At 38.4% G+C, this 5989-nt stretch overlaps 1 non-coding gene across 1 annotated transcript; it reads right to left on the bottom strand.

Annotated features, from left to right (window-relative positions):
* Positions 1-5451: 5451 nt before the first annotated feature.
* LOC138990085 (U6 spliceosomal RNA) lies at positions 5452-5554 on the bottom strand. Its single transcript, XR_011466250.1, has one exon. It is a non-coding gene; the product is annotated as a U6 spliceosomal RNA (small nuclear RNA).
* Positions 5555-5989: the final 435 nt, after the last annotated feature.

Below are 5989 nucleotides of genomic sequence, written 5' to 3'. Positions count from 1 at the left end.
GGCACAGGGAGAAGACGACCACCTACGACTCAAGGAGAGAAGCCTGGATGGATCCTTCTGTCACAGCCCTCAGGAGAAACCAGCCTTCTGACACCTTGAGCTCAGGCGTCCAGACCCCAGAGCCCTGGGAGGATAGATTTCCATTGCTCAAGTCACCCAGTCTGTCGTCCTTAGCTACAGCAGCCCTAGCAAATTAATCCAAGATTGAACATGACACTTCTAGGTGCCTGGAAAGTGGTTGGGGTGGGGCAGAGCCTGTGTCCCTGCTTTGAGAAACAACTTGAGTGATTTTAAAGGCAAATGAGAACACTCTGTGATGAGTAACATTACAGAGAAAAGAGGTAATTGTGCCTGGGGATGTGAGAGAAGTTCCGTTAAAAAGGTGACATTGCAGCAATGTTTAGAACAGCCAGGACATGGAAACAACCTAGATGTCCATCAGCCCATGAATGGATAAGAAAGCTGTGGTACATATACACAATGGAATATTACTCAGCCATTAAAAAGAATATATTTGAATCAGTTCTAATGAGGTGGATGAAACTGGAGCCTATTATATAGAGTGAAGTGAGCCAGAGAGAAAAACACCCATACAGTATACTAACGCATATATATGGAATTTAGAAAGATAGTAACGATGATCCTATATGCAAGACAGCAAAAAAGACACAGATGTATAGAACAGTCTTTTGGACTCTGTGGGAGAAGGCAAGGGTGGGATGATTTGAGAGAATAGCATTGATACATGTATATTATCATATATGAAACAGATCGCCAGTCCTGGTTCAATGCATGAGACAGGGTGCTCGGGGCTGGTGCACTGGGATGACCCTGAGGGATGGGATGGGGAGGGAGGTGGGAGGGGGGTTCAGGATGGGGGACACATGCAGACCCATGACTGATTCATGTGAATGTATGGCAAAAATTGTAATTAGCCTCCAATTAAATTTATATTTTTAAAAAAAGGTGACATTTGATATGGGTTTTAAAGTATGGGCTGGCGTTTGGGAGAAGATGAAGGTGCAGAGGGCACTTTAAGTAGAAGCAGAGACAAGGGACCTGAGGGGTTCAGGGGACAATTAAGACCTAGAGTATGGTGGAGGGTCTGTGGGGTGGGAGAGGGTTGAGAGTGAGTGTGCCTAAGTGTGGCTGAAGCAAGGACTGTTCAGCCAAGGACTTTGAATTTTTATCCAAACTAATCAGAAATAATCAACATTTTAAAATCAGGTCAGTGATATGTGATTTTTTTTTTTTTTTTTTTTTTTTGAGAATAACTTTACTGAGAATGTAAAAGGCAGAGGGAGTGAGGAACTGGCTACAGTCGGGGAGGACGCTCAGACAGGAAGCTTGTTATGTGTCCAGGTGAGAGGTTGCCAGGTAGAGGAGGAAGGCAGCATCACCAGGATATAGAGAGAAAAGGCAGGAATCTAGGGGCATCTCTTGAGTTGAACTGGCTTGAGTTGGAGCTGCTAATATAGATGGTGAGGAGCAGGTTGGGGACAATTAAAAATGCCCTAAACTTTGTAGGACTTAGCACTGTGCCTGGCAAACAAGAGACTCAATTGATGCTAATAACTTCTGTGGCTCCTAGGCTCCCACGTAGAAACCTAGCTGTAAATACAAGAGGTGGAATGTGTTTGGAAAGTGAGTGGGGAGGCAGGGGCTTGACTTGTTTCTTTATTCATCACTATAGTCAATAACTTATAATAACCTATAATGGGAAATAGTTTCAAAAATAATATATGTGTATATGTATAACTAAGTCACCTTGCTGTGCACCTGAAACATTGTTAAGTCAACTATACTTAAATAAAATATATGTATTAAGAAAAAAAATTTTTTGCATTGCCATTTCTGTTCTCTACCAGAGATTGACAATGTACCCATTGTTTTTCTTTCAAAACACACTCAATCATCAGAGATATTTTGAGAATTAGTAGAAATCATATATTGTGACGCTAAGGCTATTCTGACTTGTAGTGACTCACAAAAGCAGAGAAATAAAAAGTAGAAACGGGTAATTTTTACACTACATAATTGATTCTGAAGCATTGAAAAAAAAATTCCCCTAAATTATTGAATTTGTTTTCAAAAAACTGTCCAGATCATGGGTACAAATATAGCATAAATACTGCACATACCAAAAACCAATGAGAAAGAAGAACACCCCTGAATACCTGTAGACTGATTTAATTGAGGGCGTCCCTGATGGCTTAGATGGTAAAGAATCCACCTGCCAATGCAAGAGGCCTGGATTCAATCCTTGTGCTGGGAAGATATCTTTTTTAAAAAAATAGGTCCTTCCCGTTTAAGGCACCACAGAGTACTGAGTAGCGTTCCCTGTGCTATACAGTAGGTTTTCCTTAATTATTAATTTTATACATAGTATCAACAGTGTATATATGTCAATCCCAATTTCCCAATTCATCCCTCCCCTCCGTCCCCACTTGGCATCCATCTATTTGTCCTGTACATCTGTGTCTCTATGTTTTGCTTTGTAAGTAAGTTCATCTATACATTTTTTCTAGATTTCACATATAAGCGTTAGTATACAATATTCGTTTTTCTCTTTCTGACTGACTTTACTCAGTGTGACCGTCTGTAGGTCCATTCATGTCTCTTCAAATGGCACTATTTCATTCCTTATGGCTGAGTAATATTCTACTTAATTTTTTCATCCTACCTTATATGTTGGTGTCATAAAATCTGTCACAATTTGTTATAATTTAGCCATCTGCCTTCATCTGTAAATTATAACCTTATGAATGGGAGAGCTTGTCTGAGTTTGCTCGTTACTAGTCCATTAGTATCTAGCATTGTGCTGTTTGGTGGACAGCCAGTAAGTGTTGATACCTGGCCAGTGCAACCTAGGCAGAAGTCCTTGTGGATGTTTTTGGATCATGAGTAAGCCGTCCCACCGGGTTTTTCCACTTGCCTGAATCACATACATGTAAGCGTATCATGATAGACTTTTGTTGGAAATGTGTTGCAGAATTCAAAATCTGTGATATAGAGAAAGCTTTCAGTCTTTGTTCATGCAATTGGGAAAAAATGACTTTTTCCTTAAGCAATCTATGCAACTTACTTGTGGTCCGTATGTATTTTAAAATATTCATACATTATCTACTTAAAATTTGAGGAAGAATCTATCAAACATACTAAAATTTCTAACACATACTTTATTTTTCTCTTTGAGAATCTTGAAATGCAGCCTCCTACAAGTTTTGAAGGATTTTTCTTGAAAAGGCTTGTCAGTTATTCTGGGAAGAAGTTAGCAAGTCTTCTTTCTTCTCACAAGGGGTTTCCTTGGTGGCTCAGAAGGTAAAGAGTCTGCCTGCAATGCAGGAGACCCAGGTTTGATCCCTGGGTTGGGAAGATCCCCTGGAGAAGGGAATGGCGTATTCTTACCTGGAGAATTCCATGCACAGAGGAGCCTAGTGGTCACAAAGAGTTGGACACGACTGAATGACTTTGACTTTTTCTTTTCACAGGATGCAAATGACTATTTCTCTAGCATTTCTAGTTTGAAGAAAAGTCTGTTGATCTAAAAGGAGAGAAGTTAAGTTCAAATCAATAAGGTGTTCTTGTTTTCTTTTATTGAAAGCATTGCAACAGTCCCCAGTGAAGCTCTGCCATTGCTTACACAAAGATCTAATAAGAAATTTTGTTCACCTTTGATGTTTTTAATTGTCTGAAAAGTGAAAGTGTTGGTTGCTCAGTTGTGTCCAACTCTCTGCAACCCGATGGACTGTAGCCTGCCAGGCCCGTCTGTCCATAGAATTTTCCAGGCAAGAATACTGGAGAGGGTTGCCATTTCCTCCTCCGGGGATTGAAGCCCTTAATTGCCTGAGCTAATTATCCATGCCTTTTAAAAAATCTTTCTTGGATAAAGATTTTTATTTCTTTAAAAATTTAATTTGATTTGTTTCAGTTCACCAATGTAAAAATATTTCTGTAAGTCTTTCAGTGAAAACTTATCATCTACTTGTCCTGTCTTCCCCCTAATTCTCAGAAGCAATGATCTTCAACACTTTTAGGAATTTCTTACTGTCTTTATATCCATATTTTAAATATAGTTTGTTCCTTTATTTTTCATACTGTATCTCCTTGATGTTTATACTTAGATATGATTCAATGACTTCCTAGTATGTTGCTTGTAATTAGACTAATATTAACTAATTCTGCAATTTTTGCAAATATTGTGTATGACTAAGCTACAAAGTGTGCAACAATTGGGTTTTATTTCTTTTACAGTATTTTTACTTTTTCTGTTTAAAATAATTTTACTTTATAGTTAATAATTTTTGTGTATGTGAAGAGGTATATATTATGCATACCGCTTTTTATAGATTATTACTGTTATTTTAGTGAATGTCCACATCTAGAAATTAAACATGTTATTTTTATTTATTATAATTCAATATAAATTAGTATATCTATCATCTTCCAAACAAAGCAAAGGCTTAAAACTCACTGAATTTAATTACACTTCTCCTATGCATCAATTTCATGAATTTTTAAAATTAATTAATTTATTTTAATGGAGGCTAATTACAATATTATAGTGGTTTTTGCCATACATTTACATCAGTCAGCCATGGGTGTACATGTGTCCCCCATCCTGACCCTCCATCCCACCTCCCTCCCCATGCCATCCCTCAGGGTCATCCCAGTGCTCTGACCCTGAGCACCCTGTTTCATGCATCGAACCTGGACTGGAGATCTGTTTCACATATGGTAATATACATGTTTCAATGCTGTTCTCTCAAATCATCCCATTCTCCCACAGAGTCCAAAAGTCTGCTCTTTACATATGTATCTCTTTTGCTGTCTTGCATATAGGGTCATCATAACTATCTTTCTAAATTCCATATATATGTGTTAATATACTGTATTGGTGTTTTTCTCTCTGGCTTACTTCCCTTTGTATAATAGGCTCCAGTTGCATCCACCTCATTAGAACTGATTCAAATGCATTCTTTTTAATAGCTGAGTAATATTCCATTGTGTATATATACCACAGCTTTCTTACCCATTCGTCTGCCAATCGACATCTAGGTTGCTTCCATGTTCTAGCTATTGTAAACAGTGCTGTGATGAACATTGGGGTACACATGTCTCTTTCAATTCTGGTTTCCTTGGTGTGTATGCCCAGCCCTGGGATTGCTGGGTCATATGGCAGTTCTATTTCCAGTTTTTAAAGGAATCTCCACACTGTTCTCCATAGTGGCTTTACTAGTTTGCATTCCCACTAGCAGTATAAGAGGGTTCCTTTTTATCCGCACCTTCTTCAGCATTTATTGTTTGTAGACTTTCTGATAGCAGCCATTCTGACTGGCGTGAGATGGTACCTCATTGTGGTTTTGATTTGCATTTCCCTGATAATGAGTGATGTTGAGCATCTTTTCATGTGTTTGTTAGCCATCTGTATGTCTTCTTTGGAGAAATGTCAAAAATATGGAATGCTTCAAGAATTTGCGTATCATCCTTGCACAGGGGCCATGCTAATCTTCTCTGTATCATTCCAATTTTAGTATATGTGCTGCCAAAGCAAGAACTGAATAATTCCCTTTCAATTCAATGGTTATATCCTTAGAAGGACTCATATTTGGGGCTGGTGGCTTTGTGAGCCTCTAGTTCTCTGTGTAGAATAAAGTGCCCCTTCCTCCCACCTAATCCAGCCTAAGCAAACTATAAAGCTTGGTAAACAGAGAATGGACTGTATTTCTGATTCTTATTTTCCCTCAGGGAAGTGTCTTGTGTAGTATAACCTAAATGGACTTTCCCTGTGGTCCCACCTATAGACAGTCACACATGCCACTGGATCCACCAAGTCTGCAGAGAGCCCAGCAATTTCTCAAGTCTATCCTGGGAATGTGAGACCTGGATCTACTTACTCTGTAAGGTTATTAGGTTTCTAAATATATTTCTAAGGTATTTTATATATTAATATTACAAACATATATATTATTTTAAAATATGTCGAATC

The sequence above is a fragment of the Bos mutus genome, chromosome 11, assembly GCF_027580195.1.
Source record: "Bos mutus isolate GX-2022 chromosome 11, NWIPB_WYAK_1.1, whole genome shotgun sequence".
NCBI lineage: Eukaryota > Metazoa > Chordata > Mammalia > Artiodactyla > Bovidae > Bos > Bos mutus.
This window is presented reverse-complemented; position numbering and strand designations above follow the sequence as displayed.